Source organism: Ambystoma mexicanum, chromosome 8, assembly GCF_040938575.1.
Source record: "Ambystoma mexicanum isolate Mex_15411 chromosome 8, UKY_AmexF1_1, whole genome shotgun sequence".
Lineage (NCBI taxonomy): Eukaryota > Metazoa > Chordata > Amphibia > Caudata > Ambystomatidae > Ambystoma > Ambystoma mexicanum.
The window spans coordinates 1698285374-1698312308 of NC_090929.1; positions in this window are offsets into that span (position 1 = coordinate 1698285374).

Sequence of the window (26935 nt, forward strand, 5' to 3'; positions counted from 1 at the left end):
TATCATAGTCCCTCTGTCAGTGTCTTTATGCTGGCGGTACTGCATAGATGGAGCAGTTGAGGAGGAGGCAGGCAAGGCCTGCAGACTGGTCACGTATTCTGATGAGCTGGTGTTTGGCTGCATAGTCCTCAGGGTGGTTGGTGGTATCGATGGTGGCAGGTGGAGCGGCTGTATCAGGAGCAGTTTTGGTGGTGACGGTGGTGTCAGTAGCAACAACTGCCGGGTTGGTGGCAGTCCGGCTGGTGGATGCCACTGGCAGCCAGTGTTTACTTTCCAGGTGTCTTCTGCAGGTACCATGACTGTGGGGATTTGGGGTTGTGGCTAAGTTGCTTGTGGTTGTTGTGGGGACCTGAGTGTAGCAGTGACAGGTTGTGTTGACCTCCACATGCTGGGTCCTGCTTCTTCTTCCTGATATGCCTGTGGACCTGTTTGGGGATGAATGACATGCAGTCAGACATCATGTTCACTGTATATAGCTGAGCAGGACACTCATGCATTTTGGAGAATGATGACCAGAGGCCAATGGGAGAGAGGTGGGTTGTGGACATGTTCACCTTGTGGTTGGGCCTGGGGAGTCAGCATGCTACTGTACCATTCTGGACTGGGCGTGTTTACAGGGTCACATGCAACAATGGCATGTTTGGAGTGTGCCATGGAGACATGATTGTTTGTTCTGTCATTTTTGCTGACACTCATGACCCATGTGTCAGATACTCAGACCTTCATTGCTATTGGCTGTGGTGCTTTCACAGTGGGTTTTATGGTGCAGGGTGATTATATCTTCCATGCAAGTGTTTCTGTTTGCCATATGACCATGGCCTGCCCTGATGCATGCATCTACAGATTGCATGAGGTCACAGATGTATGGATGCCATGTTACATGTCCGTCATCACAGTCATTTATCTGAGGGGCCTCTCCTTGGGTGTCACATGCACTCAGTTCCCCTGGTTTGTTCCCATGGTCTTTTGTCCGTAGGCTCCGGGTGGCCATTGTGGCCATCTGACTCCACAGCCAGTCACGTGCATTTGGGTACAGAGGTAGGTTATGCATTCCCATCACTGAATGTCTTCTTCTCTCGTGCAGTACTCACCAGTCTTGGGTTGGGTGCCCACTCTGACAAGTACCTTCCATGGCAACCATGTAGAGGATGCTGTTCTTCTTGTTCTCCCAGGATGTAAGGGTTAGAGGTTGAACTGTGCAAAGTCCTGTAGCAGCTGTGTCCAGTTGGTGGTTGGAGTTTAGACTCTACATTGTGTCCTTTGGGTCGTTGCACCTCTTGCGTCAGTCTTCAGTGTTCCGCGGTACAGCTACCACATTGTCTCATGTATCTTCCCAGATGTTGTTCTTCCGCTGGACAGTTGTTTTCCCCGTTGCACTCCAAATAGTTCTTCGGCATGACTGACCACCTCATCAGCAAGCACCTGGACCGCAGTCTCACTGAATTTCGTTTTGTGCAACAGATTTTTGGGGACTTTTCCTTTTCCTTTTTCCCCTGGTATATTTGGAATGAGTTGAGGGCCCAGAGGTCAACAGGAAATAGGTGATGTTGACTGGATTGTGTGTTCCAGTATGGCTGCCGCTAAGCTTACCTTTTTGTCTCGTTGCAAATTCTGCCAGCAGAATTACTGAAAGGTAATGCTACCACTTTTCCTTAGTAACTCCATTTCGCTGGAAAGTGTGGGAATTACTGATCATATGCGGTTTTGGTACTAATTCTGCAGGACAGAATTACTGTTACCGACAGAGTTTGGGTCACACACCGGAGGACTCCTAACTTGGTGCTAATTCTGCTGGATGCCATGGCAGTAACAGTAATTCCATCTGGCGGAATTAGCGCAGACTTTTCTGCGGTATCCTTAATGAGGCCCACATTATTTGTTTACATGCACTGTTAAAGCTGCCAATTGGCCTCTTTGTTTTTGTTTTGCTAGTGTAATGTCGTAATGCAGTGGGGAGGAAATGGGGCAAAACAAAAGACAGCACGCCAGATTACCGTTTTTTATGTAGTCTAATATTATGGTTATATAAAATGCATTATATAAGTGAGTTTTCTCTCCAGTATTAAAAAGTGTTTCGGGATTCGTGTATTGGCGGAGGTATTGGCGGAGATATTCAATGTTAATGAATTCAATGAAGATTCCCATGATGACTTATAAACATCTAACCCTTTAACATTTAGGGAGTAATTCATAGAATTCAGCGCAGAAGTGGCGCACGCGGCTGGCGCACAGAAGGAGCGTGCGCCAGTCTGCGCCAGCCGTGTGCGCCAAAACCCATTTTGACGCACCGCGTATTTATGGATACTAACATCCATTATCAGCCGTGGCGGTGAGTGGCGCAGCAACCCTCCAGCAGCGCCAGTCACGCGCCCCAACCCCGCCCCGTGCGCCAAAAACATCGCACAAATCCAGTACATGGCACAAAGGCCAGTGGACCAGCATACAGCCCCCAACCAGGAAAAGGCGCTAAAAACGCCACACAGCCCTCATGCGCCAGCGAAATTGCGTGTAAAACATCCCGCGCACCCCTTGGAATATGCGTACCCCGCTTGCACCAGCGAAATCACATGGAAAACACCCCGCGCACCCCTCCGAATATGCGTACCCCGCTCGCGTCAGCGAAATTGCATGGAAAACACCCCGCGTACCCCGCTCGCGCCAGCAAAATCGCATTGAAAACTCCCTGGCACACCCTTCTGAATACACGTACCTCGCTCGCGCCAGCGAAATCACATGTAAAAATCCCCACGCACCCCTCGGAATGGGCTGCCTGTGGAGCATGCCCAGGGGTGATGGGCTGCCTGCGGGGCATGCCCAGGGGTGACGGGCTGCCTGTGGGGCATGCCCTGGGGTGATGGGCTGCCTGCAGGGCCTGTGGGGCATGCCCAGGGGTGAGGGGCTGCCTGCGGGGCATGCGCAGGGGTGATGGGCTGCCTGCGAGGCATGACCCTGGGTGATGGGCTGCCTGTGAGGCATGACCAGGGGTGAAGGGCTGCCTGCGGGGCATGCCCAGGGGTGAAGGGTTGCCTGCGGGGCATACCCAGGGGTGATGGGCTGCCTGAAAGGCATGACCAGGGGTGATGGGCTGCCTGCGAGGCATGACCAGGGGTGAAGGGCTGTCTTCGGTCATGGGGAGGGTGGATGGTCTGCTTGCGTGTATACTGGGGGTGTGCGGGGAGTATTACACGCGATTTCGCTGGCACGAGCGTGGTACGCGTATTCCGAGGGGTGCGCAGGGAGTTTTACACGTGATTTCGCTGGCGCGAGCAGGATACGTGTATTCCAAGAGGTGCGCAGGGAGTTTTCCATGCGATTGGGCAGTGTTGGCCCTCCCGGGTGTGGCCCTCTCCATGGCCCACAGGCAGCCCATCACCCCTGGGCATGCCCCGCAGGCAGCCCATCACCCCTGGGCATGCCCTGCAGGCAGATATATATATGTTTCTATGTACATCATTACTTCATTCTTTAAATTCAGGATCAGTTACATTGCTCAAAAGAAAAAGAAAAATGTATTAAGAGATTAGCTAATGCTGGGAGCCTATTAAGATAAAGGATAAACCGATCTTATCCTGAATATGCCATTACTTCCTAATAATAGCAACATTTTGGATGGTGGCTTGAATACTAACCTGAAAGGTTGTATAAAAATAGTTCTGATCTACTGGGCTAAGTGCTGATATACTAAAGGCACTTACTTAAAAAAGTAGAAAAAGTATCCATAGGTTTTAATAGAGTTTAGATTATGTGATAAATATTGAAGTAAGGGTGGTATAATAGGATTTATTAGTGCAAGAGATAATAGTGAATAGAATAGATCTTGTAAAAGAAATGTAGGACTCCACAGGCAGTCATCTAAGGCTTCTCTGTGGATAGGATGCCCCAATCTAGTAATTTAAGAAAAGAGAAAGCAAAATGTATTAAGAAAAAGGGTGAACATTGGCTGTGAGGCTCAATGTGGTTGCTGAGTAGCCATACTTACAAGTTGAGATGAAGAAAAGCAGAAAAGCAGGTTCCCAGTTGTTACCCGAGACTCTCCATCCGCTTCTGAATGAAAAATCGGAGTGGATCGAGTATTTGTAGTCGCAGGTGACGTCACCCGCGCATGCGCGTGCTGACGTCAAACCGCGGCCCTGGTGTCTGATTGGTTTTAATGATGTGAGAGCGGTCGCGGGTGACGTCACCCGTGCATGCGCGTGATGATGTCACACCGCGGCCATTTTGTTTGTTTACCTGTATGTGCCTGTGTCTAAATGATGAGAAACTATATACATAAAGTGGAGCAAAGTCCATGAGCTCCAAAAAAATATATAAAACAAATTAAACCTAAGCCTAAAGAACTATGTACAAAGGCGGCGGGCTAGCCCGACGGCTCACTCTTTGATGTTCCGGGCCAGGGCATCATCGAACTCCACGTCGATGTTTCGGAGGTGGGCCTCTTCCCTGGCCTCGAGGTCTCACAGGGATGCAGCCCTGGCCTCCTCCAACTCCCTGCGAGTTGCCTCGAGGCACTCAGCCTGCCTCAATGCCCTGTGCATGGAGTTCTCCGCCCTGACCATAGTGAGCCGTGCATTCTCTGCCCGCCACCGCTCCGCATCTATCTGCTGGCCCAACCGCTGCCACAAGGAAGACACTCCCAATCCTGGGTCCTCCTGCCCGACGGCCGATGCCTTCCCCTGTGTTGCTGATGGCCCTGAGCCATGATCGCTCCCACCCTGAGCCTGCTGCTGCCGTGCATGTGCCCTGCCTGTTGATGCCTGCACGTCCTCCTCTTGCTGGGGTCCGGTTGGATGTGTCCTCCACCAGCCTGGCCGCTGGCTCAGGGGCAGCTCCACAGGGGGCCCAGGTGATACTTGGGCGGGAAGATGGCACGGAGGACGACTGGCGCATAGGGGGTTCAGCTGAGGAGGGGGTCGCCAGAAGTCCCAGCACATGGATGAACCCAGTGCCGACGACCTGTCCTACTAGGTTGACGCGGCCAAAGAGGGATTGAAAATGATGTGCATTGTCCAGACGAGAACCCTGCACGTCATCACGAATCCCACGTTGGCGCAACGCCACCCCAGCTAGGACTGGCTCAATCCAGTCACGGATTTCAACGTCTGCAGGGAGAGGAAGGCCAGTTGTTGTATGCGCATTACCTCCCTGAAAACTGGTCTGGACAGCGGCATCCCTGCTGGTGCCAGATAATGCAGTCACAGGATCGGGGACAGGATTACACACAGGCACCTCCGCGGCAGCCTGTGCTGCCTCCTGTCCCTGGACTGCACCAGTAGCACCATCGGAATCCCCCCTCCAGGCCCCGTGCGTGGGCCTTCCGCGGCCTCCTCCCCAACCAAACCCTGCCCCCAACCTGGATGACTCCGTGCCATATTCCTCCATAGGCCCCTGTGGGGGCTCAGCTGCCCCTATTGCTGCCGCGGAGTCCACCTCCAAACGCTGCCTCTTGGACCTTCCCTCGGCAGCTACAGCCATAGACGCAACACCAGACTCCTCACTCCCCGAAGAGATGACTACCTGGGAGGGGAGCTGGGCCTTGCATCTCCGGCTGGCAGTGTGATCCCTGCCACTGTGCTTCACAGTAACTTCTCCGCCCTCTTCATCAGTCGACCCTGCAGACAGGGAGAGACAGAACACAGGCATCAGGGTACTGTACAATGGTCGTATACACACATGACAGTTGCACATGAGTGGCAGTGTCAAACTTCACAGATAGCATCACACTCCCCAACACACATCATTTGAACCCACACACATGCACAAATTAACAGGAATGGTGCAGCAGGCAGCAGCATCCATACCCACACACAACATCCAAAGGTCAGCTTGACGTCACAAGCAACACGGGGAGTGCCAAACACATGCACACACGCCACTTGACAGACATGCATCTGTACATCTCCACCACATGTCACAGTGCAATCACCGGCAACTATGTCACATCTGCCAATCGGCTCCCTACATGTCTGTGTCACATGCATCCATGGCGTATCACAGTTGCACACATATCAAACACACACGCACGCACATGTACACTGTGCACGTACATGAAGGTGGAACCAGCATCCATGTGTCACACCTCAACTATGGCATAGTACATACACAGAAATGCTAACATGTGTGTGTCTCCACATGTATTTGTGCATCATGCTTTGGAACACATACACCATTGATATGCATCATACATGACTGGACTCACATGCAGCAGGCTCATGTCCCTGCACATACACATCCGTACATGGGCCTTTCCAGACATATGCCAAGCTGCACACTCCTGGCACACCTCAACGTGCACTGCGTCCAATCAGTTCACATGGACACTTACCGCTCGACTCCGGACGGGTCTGCCTCTCAAGGACCTGGAGGCGAAGCGATGGCCATATTCGTTTCAGGACCCTGGTCATTGGTAAGGCGGACCCAGCACCCCTCTGCATCCGCTGCATCCAAGAGGCGCCGGTACTTCCTGAGGGTCCTGGACCTGAAGTCCTCCCAGCGCTTATGGACGTGTGGTAGGTCGCGGGTTGCCACCCCCTCTGCGTTGATGGCAGCCACGATGTCCACCCAGATCCTTCTCCATCCATCCTTGTCGGCGCATGTTCTTCCGATGAGGGCATCATAATGCACCAGGACTTGCTCCACCAGGATGCCAACCTCTCCTGCTGTGAAGCTGGCAGCCCTCTGCCTCTCTGGCTGGGAGTTGCCAGTGGTCTCTGATGGTGTTTCCCCCGACATGGCAACCCCCGAGGCAGTTGTGGGTGGGCAACTGGGTCCTGGTGCTGGGCTGTGGAGCAATGGAACTGCAGTCGGGAGTCTTCTGTTCCAGCAGGGGTGGTTACAGCAACTGGACCCCCTGCAGATGGCTGACGTGCAAGCACCAAATAGCAGGGCATGTGGCCAGCAGGCAGCAGCAGATGGCTGGTGGGAGTCGGCTCGGGACTCTGAGGGGCAGGAAAATGGCCTTCTGGGCTTGAGCATGGTCTTCAGTGTGTTGTCGCATGGGCAGCTTGATACGGAGTGATTTTGCACGTGAAAAAAACAGCACGTCAGCATGTAATTCGAGGAAAGACCCTTAGCACATTAGCGCGTATGTGGCGTAACACGCGCGGGTGTTTCCCACGGGACGGGTGCATCCGCACATGCAAAAACAGCACGTCTGCAAGAGAATGCATGTGATTCGAGGAAAGGGCCGTAGCACGTATGCACGCCAATGACGTGGTTGTTGCCTTGTGTGCGGACGTTGCCTTCAGAATGGGTTAAAGATGAGCGTGGGCCAGCAGTCCACTGTACGTGCCGTTCGTGGAGACCGACGCGTGTGTTTACTCTTCTGGAATCACACGTGCTTACTTCACAGCGTTTGAAGTTCGTACCTCTTCTTTTGGCGGGGTGTTGCCTACGCGCACAAGTGCGTGTGTTTTTCTTTTTTTTCCCACCAAGGCAGGCGGTGAGTCGCGCATGCTATTTTTCCCACTGTGGTACCCCCTGTGCATCGCGTACCGTTTTCAAGGTCATAGTAGCCCGCGTGTTCCACGTGTACATGTTTTTTGTGTCCCTGGGTGCCACACCATACTGCTGGAGGTTAAATCCACGCACGTGGGCCACCAGGGTCGCGTGCACATTTTTCTTTTGTAAAATTACAATTTCTTGTTTTTATATTTTGTCAGTTTTAGAAAAAAAAATATATTTTTTTTAATTTTTGGGGGTGCCTGAGCGTTGCGTGACCCGTCATTTTTCCCCAGGAGTCACAGACAGCCTTGCAGGAGGACTGGGGTACCTATTCCATCCAGTACCCTGCCCCCTTCTAGCCAATTGCCCAGGACAATTGTTGAGTGCACCTCCCATTGGCTATTTTCCATCTGTGCCATGGTTGGGAGGCCACCAAAGGCTAAGGGCGGCAAAGTTGGGCGTCCTCCCAGGGCTGGGCGTGATCGGGCACGTGGGCGCAGAGACCAGGGAGGACAGGGAGGCCAGGGTGGCTACAGAGGGGGAAGAGGCAGGGGTGCCCCACTGGGGCAGGATGCCCAGCCACTTGCTGGTGCAGACATGCCACCACCCCCTGTGGCTCCTGGTGATGCAGCTGTTGCATCACAACCTGGCGCCCATATGACCCAACAGCAATTTACATCTACTGTCACGGGCCCACCGGTGGTGGTAGCTGCAGGTGCAGCTGTGGGCACCACACCCGGCTCTGGGTCAGGCAGTGCATGTTGCGTTGCGTGATGAGGACTCCCAGGACGAGTTCCATCTTGTCCGGAGGTGCGGGTCACGTGGGTCCAGTGTAGCTGTGACTGGGGCACACTTATCTGGGGCAGTTATGACATCTGCTGCCCCAAGCAGGCAGGTGGTGGTAACTGCATGTGCAGATGCAGCCAACACTACCCTGGCAGTGAGTCAGACCCAAGCCAGACCTTCTGTCCTCATACCAACACCCACTGCCTTGGTCCAGTCCACCAGCGCCACTGCCCCCACTGATCAGGGCCACATTGGCCCCTCAGGGTCATACCACTGGCCAAAAGGAGGAAGCATGCTCCTGCACAAGAGGCTGGGACCCCAGACACGGCTCCGGCCTCCAGCACGTCAAGGAAGAAGCCTTTCGGCAAGCAGGAACTGGACTTCCTTGTGGACTACGTGTTGGAACACCAACGCGATATGCTTGTGGCCCCACAGTGCCATACAACGCATCATCAGCGTTGGGTCCACTGGCAGCATGTTGCAGATGATGTGATAGCCATGGGATACCAGGTGCTCACGGCTCAGGACTGCTACAAGCATTGGAATGACCGCCGACGCAGTGCAAAACAAAAGCGTGCCTCCAATTATTCCATGTCTCTGGTGACTGGTGGTGGGCTACCACCAGAGGAGGATGAACTCACTCAGCATGAGGAGATCGCTTCAGAGTTCATCCCGGAAGAACAAATCCGTGGAGTGGGAGAGAGGATGGATTATGATGCATCGTCTTGTGAGTATTGATGCGTGTTACTCAATGACATGTGTGTTTGGCATGTCTGACCCTCCCAGCTACAACTTGGCTCCTTCCTTTCTTCAATCTCCCTCTCTACCTGTGTTTTTCACCAGGGGTCTGACCTCTCGGCCTGACTTTACAAACAGCACCTGGCAGCTCTCACCTACAGCATTTTCATTTTCTGCTATGACTTCCAGTGCTATGCTGATGACAACCAACTCATTTCCAGGCTGCACTTGGCCACCTCTTCTCCCTCCCCCAGTTCTGATAGCCTCATTGTCATTTGCAATTGGTGTACTGCCAACGATCTCTGTCTAAATGCCAGCAAGACTGACATCCTCCTCATCGGTACACTTTCACCATCCTTTCCCCTCACTCTCTGGCCAGCCCCACTTGGCCCTCCACCTACCTCCACCTGCAAGGCCAACAACCTCGGGGTCACCTTTGACTCCACACATTCCTTTTCCACACACATTTCTGACGTATCTTGAGATAGATTAACTTCTTGCTTCACCTCCTCAAGGGTACTTTGCCTTTTCTATCGTTCACCTACATGCTCACAGTCTGTCAAGCTCTGGTTGACTCAAGGTTGGAGTACTGTGACAGGCTCTTTCAATATCCAACCTCTCTCCACACTCCGCCCTCTATCACTAATCCACTACAGGAGTGTGAGACTTGTCTTTGGCCTCAAGCCCTGGGATCCTATCTTTCCAGCTCTGTAATCCCTTCATTGGCTACCAGCGGATGCAAGGATGATAATTCAGACCCTCTGCATTGTGCACAAGGATTTTTTGGGACTGGGTCCAAAATACCTTCAACAATCCCTCTGCCAATTCCTCCCCTCTTGAGTCCTTTGCTCCTCTACCTCACACTCCCTCCAGGTGAGTTGTTAATTGAATAAATAAGCTGGGGGCAGATCTGTGTGTACAGCTGGGAGCTCCCTTTGGAACAGCCAACTGGCCACGTTGAAACTTGAGGAGAAACATCTCTGCTTCCGGAAGCACCTCAAGACCTTCCTATTTGCTCCTGCATTAGCCCCTCTTATCCCCAGCTGAACAGTTTCCTCTGTTGGCACTGTGCCCCTGCACACACTCTGTCCTTCGGGCCCAGGTACCTGCTAACCCTGCCTCCCTGCTGCACTGCCTCCAGGCCTCCCATTGCAATGGGCCCTGTGCGTGTACCCATACAGTCCCCCACTCTTCTTCTGCACTCATCAGTTTTGCCCTATCCAAATTATCTTGCACTTGCCACTTGCTGTCTGCACTACCACCTTTTGAATGGCTATTCTATCATTGGACTTTATTTTCCTTCTTTGGTCTCCTCTGTTTGGCATGTTCCCCTTCTCCCCCTTCCAGGGTCTTCAACCCTTTATCCCTTCTCCATGCACTTGCATGTTCTCAATGTCACTGTGCCCAGTATGATAGTTGTTTTGAATTCCTTTTCTTCTATGTTCCCCTCTCTTTGCTTGTTTGCGCTCTGAGCCACTTGTGTACAAGTGCAATCTTGATGAGATGTCGTATCATGTCATATACATACTTTGTAGACCTAAAAATCCAGATGGACGAGGCAAAGGACAAGGGCAATCTAGCCATTCTCTTACTGCTAGATCTATCAGCAGCCTTCAACCTCGTTGACCATCAGATCCTCACGGAACATCTGACGACCTCTGCGGCCTTCTCTAACCAGGCGACTGCCTGGATCCAGTCCTTCCTAGCCAACCGAAACACCCGAGTCAAGGCTTGTGCGTCTCGCAAGCCGGAACTTTCTGCTGCAATTAGTTAGTCCAAGGAGGCTCCTTAGTTCCCGCAGAATTGTGGGGTCTTTTAATTTCTGGAGTGCTTCCACTTTCTTTTCTTGGGGACAGAGACCCTGAGGAGTTATCTCATGCCCCAAGAAATTGAGACGGGTTCTGCACCACGGTGCCTTTCGAAAGGAGAGTTTTGCTCCGGCAGCCCTCAACTGTGTCAGAACATACAATATCTTCACCAAGCTATTGTTCAACCACCTTGATAACCTGGGCGTCACATATACAAACTATGCTGACGATACCCCGGTTCTCATCACCCTATCAGGGTGCTATGAAGAGGACTCCACCAGGATCAACAACCTCTACTTGGAAATCCAAGCCTGGATGGCAGAACACAGTTTATGCCTCAACGACGAGAAAACTGAGCTCCACCTTGTCGGCTCCCAACCACGGTTAAATCAACATAGACGGTAACATAATCACAGTGGCCAAAGAAATTAAAACCCTCGGGGTCTATCTAGACTCCACTCTCTCGTTCAAAAGACAGGTGACCGCCACAGCCTCATCCACATCTTATACAAATAAGCTTATCAACGCCTGCAAACCCTTCCTTTCACCATCCAGTTGCATTACACTAGCCAGAGCACTAGTGCTCTCATAAATTGACTACTGTAATACTCTCTTTCTCGGCACCTCAGAACGCAATCTGAACAAACTACAGGTACTTCTAAATAATGCCCTCAGAGCCACCCTGAGTATCCCACGACACGCACACATATCCAGCATCAGACAAGATGCACACTGGCTCCCTGTATGAGACAGAATCACTCTCAGATACCTCGTCATCGTCCATAAATGCCGCTCCAATGACGCGGCCAAATACCTGGCAGACAAGTTCCACAATCACACATCAACCATACCAACTAGAACGCCATACTCACACTGCCTGTCAGTCCCCAAATTCTCCCTAAAGAAAGCAGGTGGCTCCAGCTTCCCAGTCCTAGTCGCCAAACTATGGAACGCTATGCCGTTGAACCTTAGAGCAGAACCCTCCTTTTAGACTTTTAGAGCCAAAACAAAAACTTGGCTCTCCAACATAAATTCTGCTTAATGTACTCATCTCCTCATCTCCTTTGTCGACCATCATGTAACCCGGTCTACTGCACTAACTTCTGTGGTATTGTATTCTGTATTGTATGTATTTACTATGCTGTAACCTCCTCTAAGTCTTCGGCGCCTGGTTACCCCAGGGTTCGGCGCGCGGTACAAATAAAGAAACAAAACTAAACTAAACTTTGTCCTTGGTGCAGTGTGTCTCACTCTGACTGTGCTGATGGCAGTGGCTCCCCATGCACATGTGTGCACAATCATGTTCCATGTGCATTCCATGTATGCCCCTAGGTGTCCTTGACCACCTGCTCATTGTAGTATTTGTCCAGGATGATCCAAGTGTCATCTCATTTGGACAGACATGTCATGCTCACTGTAGGTATGTGTGTCATCACTCACGACTTTAGGCTGTCTACATCTGTATCATGCACATGGCTCCCCCTGTTACAGGCCCACTGCCTCTTTTCAACTGGTGTTGTGTCTTCTACACGCATGGGTGTACTATTGATGGTTCCTCATCTGTCCTCCATCATGCCCACTTCTCATCGGCTGTAGTGGCATTTGAATGATGAAATGCAATAGGCACATGCCAACACTGTCTGGCAATGCACAGTTCTGTGGGGAACCTTTCATTGCCATGCAGTGCCTCCCTGTTATTGCCCAGAGGGTGAGTGTTTCACAGTATCCATGCTACATGGTGCATGCCATTTGCACTTGATGGCTGCAATTGCCCTTACACTGCCATCATGTTTGGAGATTGTCATCACTACGTACTTGTTGATGTTGGAAGTTGAGGGGCTACACATGCACTGCACCGCACTAGTCCTCTTACATACACCAGGCAATACTTCTATCTGCTCGCAAACCATCTGGCTCCCCGCTGGACCCTTGCCCGGCCACAACCCTCAAAGAAATGTTTGCTTCCACCTGCGCAGGAGAATACGCAAGATCCATCATAAATGCCTCCCTTTCCTCTGGTATCTTTCCTGACACATTCAAAACGGTTCATGTCGGGGGCCACCAGGGGGCGCGGGCAGGATGGACGCCTGAACGTCGAGCTCCGTACCCAGCCCCGGGTGAACTGCGATTTACCGGCGGAACGAGGGTCCCATGCACTACGCGACCCCCACCAAAAGACGTTGGAGCCTGTAGCCCCCACCTGGACCCAATTCTGGTCCCGATCCGACGCTCCAGTGCGGAGTTACACGGACCGAGGCGGTATCAGCTGCCCCTCCCCCACGACCTGGCGCGGAATAACGCAGGAAGCAGCACGAGCCGCGCCGCCCACGAACAGGCCCGAGAAGGTGAGCCCACGGCGCTTCCTCCCCTGGACATCTGCCGCGGCCCACCGCTTGACCCAGGGCCCCGACCCGAAGAGGGTCGTCCGCCCGCCCAGGGAGCACACGCCGGGGCGGCCCTCTGCGCCCGGCGCTTCTAATACCCGAAGCCCGGCCCGACCTGGAGAGGACCATCCTCCGGTCCTGGGACCTACGGTACTCCAAGGGGGCCGACGCGGGAGCACGCCCCCCCACCATCACAACACTCGCCGAGATGGCCCGCGGTGCTCGGGGGCCCCACGCCTAACGAGACACACCCGGTCACAGGGAGGCCCAAGTCCACCAGCCCCCTCCACGGCCTCAGAACTCGATCTGTTGAGGGCCACCCACTCACCCGTGGAGCAACGACGGGGCCGGAATAAGGGCACCAAGGACACCAAGGACTGCGTGGAACACACCGACAGCGTTGTAAGACCTTGGGGACCCCCCAGTTGACTTGCCGGGAACCCGCCACTAAAGGACCAACTCAACCACCCCTTCCCGGCTCCCCAGTCGACGAAAAGGCGGCGCCCGCTGATAAGTGGCCGGCACGAACCTTCCATGCACTGGAAAGAAAACCTGCAGAAATACCAGTTCGTTGCCAAAGAAAGTGCCATTACCACCGGTAGCCCCACTGCCCCACCCCCAGACCTGGGGGCTATCCAGAACAACATCCAAACGATTCTGGAGGAGATACGAGGGATGAGGACAGACATGGGGGCCAAACTGGCCGACCTCACCACCAAAGTCACCACCCTAGAAGACCGCGTGGAGGGTGTTGAAAATAATCAACTCTTAGTAACACTTCTCGAAACCCAAATGGACATGAGACTCCGAGACATGGAAAGGCGTGAAGAAGAGCTTCGGCTTAAGGTTGATGACATGGAGAACAGGGAGAGGAGGAACAACCTTCGAATCTTTGGCCTGGTGGAATCCGAGGGCGAGTCCACACAGGGTCTCGAAGGCAAAGTGCACGACATCGTGAGGATCGCCCTGGGAACAGAGGGCGTGGGGACGATCAACTTCGACAGGGTGCACCGAGCAGGGGGGGGAGGCAGAGGCCCACGCTCGGTCCTGGTTCGGCTGCACTACTACAGGGACAAGGTCAGAATCCTGGAGAAGGCGAGACATCTTGGCATCATACAGTACGGCGACTCGAAGGTATCCATCTTTCAAGATCTATCGGCCCTAACCCTATCAATGAGGAGGAAATGTGGCACACTTACAAGATGGTTGCAGGGAAAAGGGGTCCCATATCGGTGGGGGCACCCCTTCTACCTGGAGTTTGAGTGGCTAGGTGAGAAACACCACCTGGTGTCGGAGGAAGACATACGGAGAGCCACGGATGATCTGGTGACCGACCAGGCGGGCCACTCAGGCGCCCAGGAGGGAGGACCACGGGACCCCCCCAGGGGTCCCGACAGACTAGGAAATCACAGCGGGAAATCTAAGGTCAAGGGGGCCCGAAAGTTTCGGAAAACCAGACACCCGTCGACAAACCTGGAAGACCACCCAAAATCATGATAATAGCGTTCGATTGGAGGCGGAGAAAATCACGAGGTGAGAGATGATTCGGGGTGCGGGCGCTGGAGGCCCTGGGCCCACGAACTGCCTTGAATGGACGCGGCGGCGGCGCTGTGTTTAGCCCGCTAGACTATGGGACGGCAGAGCGTTTTGTTAAAAAGTTAACTGTTTATTTGTGTTGCCCCATGTCTGAGGTTCGAGTTATGGGTTGGTGGCCTGGGGGGGAGGCTCCGGGTCCCAGAGTTCTATCTCGGCCATGTGTACCGAAGGCCTGAAGGGGCCGACCTGAATCAAGTTTGCGATCTGGGACTCTCCAAACACACGAAAACCCCGGGGCTGGGGTTAGAGTCCTTGGTGGTTCGTTGACCAACCCCAACATATGTTGGGGAAAGTGGACGGACGCCTTATGTTTCAAGGGAAGGGCGGGGGGAGGGAGGGCACAGGGAGGGGGGTTTGGAATAAGGGGGGAGGGGGTAGGAGGGACAACGGGGCAGTTAGAGGGGTTCAGGGGGAAATTCAGTTCAAACCACAGGAATACGCTTGGCAATGGGCTCTAAAATTCAATCATCACGAGGGGTTCAGAATGCACGTCCGGAATGATGACAATGATTGAAGGGAGGGTTGGCACGTTGAATGTCAAGGGTCTAAACTCTCAAAATAAAAGGTCCCTCACGGGTAATATGTTCCGTAAACAACACCTGACGGTCCTATTCCTACAGGAAACACATTACAAGCGTGGGAGAGAGTCCAGAATCAAGGGGAAAGATATCGGCAGCAATTACTGGGCTTCACATCCGACCTCTAAGAAGGAGGGGGTGGGCATTCTCCTGGGAAGGGCTCTCCAACTCACGGGGGTAGAAACCAAGAGAGGATTTGGGGGTCGATTCCTAGGCGTTAAGGGGCTTTGCGAGGGGCAACGAGTCACTTTTGCCACTGTATACGCACCCAACTCGGGTCAAGTAGAGTTCCTCACACGGATCTTTGGCGTCATGGATGAATGGGCTGAGGGGGCCATGATTCTCGGTGGGGATTTTAATCTCATAGCCGACCCCCAACTGGATTGGTGGTCCGCTAGAGGTGGGACACCCAAGGGGATCACTAGGGACAACCTGGCTTTGCAAAACCTCCTGAGGGATCACTACTGGGTAGACGTTTGGCGCAAGGCGTACCCGGCCCAGGGTGGTTACACATTCTTTTCTCCCCCACACTGCACCTACACCAGAATCGACCTTCTGCTGGCCTCAGAGGAGGGGGATGGGGCGGTAACCCAACCAAAGGTCGAGACCATAACGTGGTCGGACCACGAACTACTTGTAGCTAACTGGTCCCTGCCCATCGCCCCGAGATCGGCTCGATGGCGGTGTAACGACACGCTGCTTAGAGATCCAGTATTCCGTGATTTCATGAAACAAGAAATGCTGGCCTACTTCGAGATAAACGACACCGGGGAGACGGACATGTCCACGGTATGGGAAGCGGGGAAGGCCACCTTCAGAGGTCTCCTCATAGCGGAGGGCTCGAGGCGTAAAAGGGAAAGGGGCCTGATCGAGAGCAGACTCCGAGCGGAGTTACAGATCCTGCGGGCCAGACTGGGCGTCCCGGGGGTGGACCGGAGGGCACTATTGGACGAGATGCAGGGCAAAAGACAGGAGCTCCATACGGTTCTCATAGGTGAGGTGGTTAAGAGGATGCGATATACCAGACAGAGATACTATGAACAGGGCGAAAGGGTAGGCACTCTGCTGGCACAGAGGTCGGGGGGGTGTAGAGCGGAGAGAGGGATTACCCGGCTAGCCGACGAGGAAGGCAGAATTCATGGGAACCGGCAGGAAGTGATGGAATGTTTTGCTGATTACTACAGCAAACTCTATTCCAGGCAAGTGGGTGAATCACAGGAGGAGATTGCCTCCTACCTGGCAGAACATCCCCTCCCCAAACTGACCGACCAAGACTTAGAGGCCCTCGAGGGGGAAATCCTAGAGGAGGAGGTGGAGGGAGCCATTAAGAGACTGAAGGCCGGAAAGGCTCCAGGCCTTGACGGCTACACAGCGGATTTTTATAAACAGACCCAATCCACCCTAGTGAAGCCCCTGACTAAATTGTTTAATCAAATTAGGGGCAACGACACAATCCCACCGACTTTCTTACAGGCCCTCATCACTGTCATACCCAAACCTGGTAAAGACCGGGCGGTCTGTGGGTCCTACAGACCCATCTCACTTCTCAACGTAGACGCCAAGATTTTTGCTAGGATCCTGGCCTCCAGACTGGAAAATTCCCTCCCACGCCTGATACATCCAGACCAGGCGGGATTCGTCCTTAATAGACAGGGTTCCGATAATCTAAGGAAAACACTCCATATACTAGCCACAACCGAGGCCAGAAACGAAGGCACACTCCTACTGGCTCTCGACGCGGAGAAGGCCTTTGACAGGGTCAGTTGGGCTTTCATGAGGGAGGTTCTCATGTCGGTGGGGATGGGGCCAAGGTGGTTGGGATGGATATCCGCGCTCTACTCCTCCCCTTCGGCCAGAGTAGTGGCAAACGGGATTGAATCTAGAGAATTCCCCCTTGAACGTGGTACGAGGCAGGGATGCCCCCTGTCCCCGTTAATCTACGCATTGGTGATGGAACCGTGGGCAATCTCGATCCGCAATGACATGGCCATCAGTGGTGTGCAGATGGGGGATATGCACTGCAAAATCTGCCTCTTTGCGGACGACGCCCTGCTCTACGTTACCAGACCGTCCCATACAATCCCTCGGCTACTGCAGGGCCTCACAAGGTATGGAGAACTATCGGGGTACAAAGTCAACCTGGACAAATCGGTGGCATTTGTGGGTGGGAACCTGCCGGACACAGAGGTGGCCTTTGTGGAGGGCCTCCCCTTCAAGCGGAACGATGAGGGGTTCCGTTACTTGGGAGTCCAAATCACACGTAACCTTGAAGACCTGTATGGGGCCAACTCCCCCCCCCTCTGGTCAGCAATCAGGAGAGACATAGAAAGGCGGGCGGGAACGGGTCTCTCATGGATGGCACGCCTTAATCTCATAAAAATGGTGATTCTCCCAAAATTCCTGTTTCTCTTCCAAATGCTCCCGGTGCAAGTCCCTAAGGCCTTTTTTGATTAAACAAAACGAATCCTCCTTAGATTCCTCTGGCAGGGCAAAAAACACAGGATTTCGTATGAGGTATTGACTAGGACCAAGGAGGATGGGGGGGTGGGCTACCCCGACCTCGAGACGTACTATAGGGCATCCCAGTTGAGGATCCTGGTCGATCACTTCACACCGGGAACGAAAAAACAGTGGGTAGCCATGGATAATAGGCCCCTGGCGCCTGTCACACTAGAGGAATGGCTCTGGGTCCCAAGGAGTACGATCCCCAGAACCGTCTTGAACCACCCGATCCTGAAAGTATTGTGGTCTCTATGGAGAGAGGGAGGTTACTACAGATGGCTCACGACATGGCCCTCCCCCTTGAGCTGTATATGGGCCCCCCCTTTCCTGGCCAAAATAGCGGAACCAGCAGCTTACCAGACGTGGTTCGAGGCGGGCCTTAGCAGGACCGGCCAATTGTGGGTGGGGGGCTCCTTCCTCCCCCTGAAGGACCTCGAGGAAGCCCTGGGAATAGGTACGCTTTCCCCGTTTCGTTATCTTCAGCTCAAGGGTGTCCTCACCGAGCCATCTTGGGGCGATACCCTCAGGAGGGAACTCACAGACTTTGAAAAGCTCCTTTTGACTGCAAAGGGTTCCAAGGGGATAATCTCTCGCCTATACAAGCTCTTTCAATTCTCTATCCCTCGAGACCCACCACCAGCACGCACGCAATGGGGTAGGGACCTAGGCGAGGAAATCGATGACGAGAGATGGACAGAGATGTGTAGACGGGCTAATCGGTCCACATCCTCCCTCCAATATCGCCATCAGGCCCTCAAGATACTACACAGATGGCACTACCCCCCGCAAAGGATAGCTAGAATGCGGCCAGGATATGACCCACACTGTTGGAAATGCAAGACAGAAAGAGGTGACTATATCCACATGTGGTGGGGATGCCCAGTGGTTCAGAAATACTGGGACAGGGTGCGGGCCTGGATTAAAGGGGTGGATGGGATCGAACAAGCTTCCTGTCCTTGGCTCCTCCTTTTCGGGATTAGCAACGGGGAGGACCGGGATAGCACTCAAGACCACATGCTCCAGGTGATGCTGGTAGCAGCTAGATGCTGCCTGTCACAGAAATGGAAACACCCGAAAATGCCAGGGGAAAAAACCTGGGTGACCAAAGTAAGAGCCATCTATGACATGGAGTTCCTCACATACCTGCTTGACGAGTCCAAGTCCAACATCGAGGAAATCTGGCTCCCCTTTTTTGACAAATACGGCCGAGTGGTCTAGGACCTGGTGGTTGAGCTGAGGGATCCCCCTCCTCCCCAAGGACACGGGACCATGGCCCAAGGACCCGGTTGTGAACTGAGCCCGTTTGATCAGCATGACTTTGACGTGCCACACGCACAATGCACTGACGCCTCTATCACTAAGAGAGCCCGTTACGCAAGTAACTACCTATGCTATGAACGCTCGAACTGAAGGGGGGTGGGGGGAGGGAAAAGGAGGGAGGGGTAAGGGGTGTGTTGCGTTTGGTTTTTTCTATATGTTAACTTACATTAATAAATGCAAGGTAATAATGTAATCACGTAATGCACAAAGGAAACCTAATAAAATCGATTTTCAAAAAAACGGTTCATGTCAAACCACTAATTAAAAAACCTTCCCTCGACCCTCTCCAGCCCAAAAACTACCGCCCCATCTCAAACACCAGATTCCTTGCAAAACTCATTGACCAAACCGCCTACTCCTAGCTAAATGCCTTTGTCGAAGCCAACAATCTCCTAGACCATGCACAAGCCCGTCGCGGAACCGAAACCACCCTAACCTCAATCTAGGATGACCTTAAAATGACAGCAGACTCTGCGGGATGCGCGGCACTAATCCTTCTTGACCTATCTGCCGCCTTTGACACAATCAATCACTCAATCCTCCTAGACCGCCTCCACTCCCTAGGAATTCGTGGAACCGCTCTTAAATGGATAGCTTCATTCCTCAAAGATAGGTACCAAATAACGATACTCTCTACCTATACCTCCCAAGCCCGACCAGTCGACTTGGGAGTCCCACAAGGAGCATGCCTATCTGCCCTCCTGTTCAATCTCTACTTGATCACCCTCCCTCCAATAGTTCGTTCACACAACATCCTGTGTTACAACTACGCCGACGACACTCAACTAATTCTAAAACTAATTAACTCAATTCCCAACTCCCAACCTGACCTGGCCTCCTGCCTCCTCGACATAGAACTCTGGATGACCCAAAGCCACCTCTTGTTAAACCCCTCCAAAACGGAAATCATGGTATGTGGCAACTCTGAGCTTCTTCCGCAACCACTACCCTGGCCACCCGCCATGGGCAGCTCACCGACCCCCTGCAAATCAGTGAAAAATCTTGGATGCATCCTTGACTCTGACCTAACACTCTCGCGCCAAGTCAACAGCGTCTCAAAATCCTGCCACTACCACCTTAAAACCCTTAGGCGCATCTTTCCATATCTCTCCTTTCCTAACAGACTCTCCGCGGTCCAATCAATCGTTATGTCAAGACTGGACTATGCAAACCCCCTATACCTCGGAATCCACGCGTACCAACTGAATAAACTCCAAAGGGCACAAACCACGGCAGCCAAATTGCTACTTGCGCTCGGCCCAAGAGACCACATCTCCCCAGCCCTTAAGACGCTGCACTGGCTTCCAGTAGCCCGAAGGGTGACCTTCAAAACCTTATGCATCTCCCATTGAGCATTGCATAAAACCGGACCTCAATATCTTCAAAACAAACTAAAACCCTATCACCCCCCTCGCACCCTAAGATCAAGCTCAGCCGGCCTCCTAGTCATACCTAAAACAAACTCAGTCAGATTAGGTGCATCATCATTCTCAGCGTTGGCCCCCACCCTGTGGAACTCACTCCCACCCCACATCCGCCAAACTGAGGATTTAACATCTTTCGCAAACTGCTGAAAACCTGTCTTTTCCCCTAAAACCAACCGGTAACCAAACTAACCCAAATAGCATCTCAATGACACCAACCCAACAAACTACCTGAGGCGAGAAATTGACAGCGAATAACCGCGAATTTAAACTAGAAAGACAAACAGAATTAAACGAGTAAAGTAGATCAAAACAGTGAAGCGGATGGAACGATGAAATAGTTAGAATGGATGAAGCGTGTTGAACAGATGAATGCACTGAGTGAAAGAATGCATGAGTGGAAGAACAGATGACTATATAGATTGAATAAGTGTGTAAATCGAATGAGTACGTACATCGGATAAGTGTATAGAATAGATGAACATGTTAAGCGGCTGAGTGCGTAGAGTGATTGAGTGTATACAGTTGAATGCACTGAGTGGAATAATGCATGAGTGGAGGAACAGATGACTACATAGATCGAATGAGTGTGTAAGTCGAATGAGTATATAGATCGGATGAAGGTATAGAATGGATGAACATGTTAAGCGGATGAACGTGTAGAGTGGTTGAGTATGTAGATCGGACGAGCGCGTATGGCGGATGAGGGCATAAATACTGAGAAGCGAATGTAGAACTGATGATTGTACAGAACGTATGAGCGTATAGAGTGGAGGAGCGTGTAGAGTGGAGGAGCGTGTAGAGTGGAGGAGCGTGTTGAGTGGAGGAGCCTGTAGAGTGGAGGAGCATGTAGAGTGGAGGAGCATGTAGAGTGGATGAGTATGTAGAACGGATGAGTTTGTAGAGTGGATGAGTATGTAGAGCGGATGAGTATGTAGAGCAGATGAGCATATAGAGCGGATGAGCGTATAGAACGGATGAGAGTATAGAACGGATGAGGGTATAGAACGGATGAGATTATAGAGCGGATGAGGTTATAGAGCGGATGAGCGTATAGAGCAGATGAGCGTATAGCGCAGATGAGCGTATAGAGCGGATGAGGGTATAGAACGGATGCGGGTATAGAACGGATGAGGGTATAGAGCGGATGAGGTTATAGAGCGGATGAGGTTCTAGAGCGGATGAGGTTATAGAGCGGATAAGTGTAGAGAGCGGATGAGTGCAGAGAGCAAATTAATTTATAGAACAGGATTGCTGTGTATTAGCGAATGACTCTAAGGAGCTGGTGAGTGCATATTAATGTTGAATGCGGGGAAAGCATGAGTGCATAGAGCGGATGAGTACATAGAGCAGATGAGTGTGCAGAGCGGATGAGTGCGGGGAGCGGATGAGTCGAATGCGCGGAAAGCACGAGTACGGGGAGTGGATGAGTACGGGGAGTGGATGAGTACGGGGAGCGGATGAGTACGGGGAGCGGATGAGTACCATGAGCGGATGAGTATGTGGAACTGTTGAGCGCGGGGAGCGGATGAGCGGATGAGTACGAGGAACTGTTGAGCGCGGGGAGCGGATGAGTGAAGAGAACGAATGAGTGTGGGAGTGGATGAGTTGAATGCGTGGAAAGCACAAGTGCATAGAGCAGATGAGTACATAGAGCAGATGAGTGCATAGAGCGGAGGAATGCGGGGAACGGATGAGTGCAGGGAGCGGGTGAGTGCGGGGAGCCGATGAGTGCCGGCAGCGGATGAGTGCAGGGAGATGGTGAGTGCGTGGAGCTGGTGAGTGCAGGGAGCTGGTGAGTGCGGGGAGCGGGTGAATGCGGGGAGCGGGTGACTGCTTAGGGTGGGTGAATGTGAAATACAGGGGCAGACAGGGTGCATGCATGGGGCAGATAGGAGTGCATGCGTGGGGCAGTCTGGAGCACGCGGGGCGGACTGGAACGCATGAGTGCGTCGAGCAGACTGGAGTGTGTAGCGCTGACGGGGACGCATGAAATTAATAAAAGTCCATAGAACGGACTGGAGCGCATAGAACTGTGCGACGTACATAGTATGGCCTGGAATGCAGGGAACGTTTGAAAGAGCATGTAACCCATCATATCACACCCCACGCTTACTCTCTTCTTTACACCACCACTCAACTAGAACACAGAGATACTATAACACCATTCGGTATAACTGTTCTCATACCAACACCTCTCGCTCACTCCCTGTTAGGGAGAATTCTCTGTTTGGGCTGAATTTCCTAACCTAGTGAGTCCTCCAGCAGCTTTGCTGGATTTCTGGAGTTTGTTTTTTCTCCTGCCAAGAGTGAGACTCTTTTTCTCCCACTCTTGGACATGATTTGTGGTGTTCCTTTGACTGTTAATGTGTTTTATGGGCTATGGGGTCCTTTACTCCATAGGGTCTCATGTGTTTTTACTATGTGTGTTACACAGCACCCTCCGTGCAGTGACACAGGGGTGTCATAGTGACACCCCACCATAGACTCCATACCCTGGGACTGACTACTGTCTCCCAGGGCATGTAAAGTCACCATTGGCTTTACTAGTCCCAAATTATGAACAGAAACCAGTACAAACCATCATATTATGGACGTACTGGTCGGGGCATTTCGATTGCCTCGGGGTCTGTTAGTCGAGGGGGCACGTCTCCGTCCCCCCTGATCGAGTTTTGGCTGGTGGCAGTGGAAACTACTTTTTATATTCGACCGCGAATATATCCCTATGGGATTTTCCCATTGTTCGAGGCTACCAACTTTAATTATTTAATTCTCATAGCCTCGAACATACCGCTAGTTTATTTATTTAATATTAATTCGCCGGTTGGTATTTTTTGCCAGGACTCGATTCTAAAATGGCGTTTGTGTTCTCTTCTGTGACTCCAACCCAAGTCGAGCCCTTTGTTCCACTTTTTGGCGGGCTTCTCCACAGAAGCCTCCAAAAGTGGTGCCACTCTGTCTGGGTACCACAGGGGGTGTGGGAGGGGGTTTAGGCACCCTGGACTGAGTTACCTTGGTAAATCAAGTCACACTCTTGTGTGATTGGCCCAAGTGGTGAGCCGGCCGGCTCACCACTTAGCATGTTTGATTGACAGCTAGGCTGAGTGAATGGGGGTGTGCTGCATAAAAGCAGGGCTTTGGGGACTGGAACTTCAGAAGTTGCCACAGGACCTGAGAATCCGACGAGGGAGAAGCTGAGCCGACCTACCACGACAACACCACCGGTGGAGCCCTGCGGAACCGACTCACCACTTCCCAACAGAGAAGATCTCCCGGCTGGAGAGGCTTCTTCCCCTGACTGGGGGCACAACCAGTTTACCTTCTTCTCTTCGCACCCCAGACCGTCTTGTGGTCGAATTGCCCGTGCCAAGCACCCCGGCAACCGGATAGCCACTTACCACTGGACCGCAAATAAAAGGATCGCTCCTTTTACCTGAGAACTCCGCGGCTGGTTTCTTCCCTGGCAGTGCAACAGACTCCTGTCTTCCTCCCCGACGAGATCCTCTCTTCCCCCAGACGAAGCACCGACTTGCATCCGCTGCCAGGAACAACTGCCCCCGCTGGAGTATTCTCACCACTTTAAGGTACCGTGTCCGCCAGGCCTCCTTTTCTAAAGATTACTACAAGGTAATAATAACCCCTTAACCTTCTGGACTGAGCTGGCCGCTTTGACCCTCTAACTGGTCCCTTTCTTTTGGTCCAACACTTTTTGAACCTTTGCAAGACTCTTGTGCACTTCAACCGTGTGACCTTGGACACATTTCATTCTGATCCTCTTAAAGTGGATCCGGCCTACTGAACTCTAACTTCACGGTTTTATTTGCCTTCCTCTCTTGCTTTGATCTTACGAAAGTGTTGGGATCTGTTTCATATTATTCTCTGCTTTTCTCTCCCTTTTTAAACTAATTATTAGAGTGCCATCTGCGTTAAGCGCTCACCGCGGTCTGAAAATAAGTGGGGCTTTACTTAAGACTTGTCTAATATTCTTCTAAGGGAGTGTATATCTTTTAGTGACCGTGTTTTTGAATTGCTTACTATTAGTGCCTGTGTGTTTTTCTAGATGTGGTTTTAAATAAATAATTATATCTCTTTTACACCAAGCTCTGGTTAGCGTTTACTTGTTCTACTATGTTATTTTGACCTATTGTGAATACTCTGTATACTGCCTAACTCTTCTTGAGGGAAGTCTGACTGCTCAGCCACAGCTACCAATTGAATCTGTGTGGTACAGACTGCACCAAGTGGGTTTACTGCCAAACACCTGTAGTCCTAAATATTTTGCAGTGTTCCCAGAGGGAACTGCACAGGTTTCTGCCTAACACTGGTGTACAGCGGTGGGATTTGTATTGAGTATACACTTTAGAGAGCTTTTTGAACACTTTAGGACAACTAACCACAGAGCCTAGCACTAAAAAAGCTGATTTTCTAACAATATCTGCTATGGAGAGTTATACCCTAGAATCATTGTCTGCCAAAATTGCTGATTGCTTAAAAGTATTGTGTAGACATAAGAATCTCTCTGAGAAGGGTAAGAAAATGGAACTTATAGAAAGATTGTTAGAAAACCAAAGTCTGGGTGGTACAGAGGAATCTACCCCCCCAGCAAATGTAGAAAACAGTGATGGTATTGATCTAAATCAAAGTCTTGATAATGAGTCAGAAGAGGAAAGTGAACCTAATGAAGTTAGCCACTCTGAGCCTCTGTCTGCCTTACCTACTGTACCTACTGGGCCTATACCAGGTCCTACATGTAACCCTGCTTATTTTGAACTTGAAAAAATGAAGCTTGAATTAGAGTACATACGTTTTATTGCTCAATCTGAAAGAAACCAAGAGCTAGAGTTCAGAAGAATGAATGCCCAGGCTGAGCAGAAGCAAGCTGAGTTAAGACTCAGAGAAATAGAGCTTAATCATGAACTAGAAATGAAGAAGTTGTCTGTGGAAAATGCTTCTCTCTCCTCTGGTTCCTCTAGGAGTTCCAGTCCCAAAAGACCCCGGATGCCTAAGGAATTAGTGGGTATGTATGAACCTAAGATGGATGTGTTGGATTGGTTACAAATGTTTGAGTATAATCATGGGCTCCAGGACATCACAGGGAATGAGTTACTTCCCTGGTTGTTCTCTAGGCTTCCCCCTGTTGCAACTGATGTGGTAATGGAGTTGGGGGAGGCGGATAAGAAGGATTATGAATGTGTGAAACTAGCTTTGATAGCTAGATTTGGGAAGACCCCTTCCCAGTACCTTAAGAGGTTTAGGACCCTCAAAAAGAATGATGGTACCCATTGGGCTACCTGGGTGAGTGAGTGTTTGAAAAACTTAGAGGGATGGATTAAGGGTTACAAGGTGAACACGTATGAGGGAATGAGAAATCTTGTTATGTTGGAGTCAATTTATGATGCCTGCTCTCCTGAGCTCAGACAGCACTTGGCTGATTCAAAGGAATTAGATTCCAGGGAGCTAGCTAAGGCTGCTGACTTGTGGGTTGCCAACAGGGCCGCTCACAAGGATTCAGGGGTCACTCAGAAAAAGGATGAGGGAAAGCAGCCACCAAAAGGGAACCAAGAGATTTCTAATACCTCCCAACCCAAAGAGGGCCCCAAACAACAAAATAACAAGGGTAAGCCCCAGGGTAAACCACAACAGGCTAGTGTACCTTCTGGTCACAAACCAGAAGGAGGTCAGGCCAAGCCACCCTTCCAGAGAGCATTTGGAACATGCTATCGCTGTGGGGCAACTGACCACATCAAAGGAGATCCCAGATGTAAGGGTAAACCTACAGGGATCAGTACAGTCTCCTTAGCCTTCACTCCTGAGCAGGAAGTGCAAATGGCTAGTGCTCACTTTGAATGAAAAGAGAGAGGAGGGCACCACTTGTAAATTTAGTCTTGAAGTGATTACATAAAATGATGAAAAAATACAGAAGTGTATTTTAAAATATTTTCGCCTGGAGCTGCCAGTCCATAAACGGTCCTGTAGCACTAGGACCTATTCAAACACATAATCTCCAAAAAACAAAGTGACTCCACTTTGTTAGGAAAGGCGCTTCACAGTTAGCCCCAATTAGGTTGCTAATACTTAGTCTACTACAGAACATATCAGAATGTTGATCAAAAGAAATTCAGAAAGTCGTAAATTTCATAGCAGGAAATGTTTAATGTACATTCCTGAAGTGTCTACTAGTAAAGTTTGTCTTTGTAAATCACACAATGGGTGTTCATCTAAGACTGCCCATAATACTCTGGTGCCAATGCATTTCAGATAAAACCTTCATCAGGGCAGTATTATAGCAGAAAATGATATCGCATGACTGTTATAGTAACAACGTTCACAGAATGCATCACAATAAACACATAGCAGTC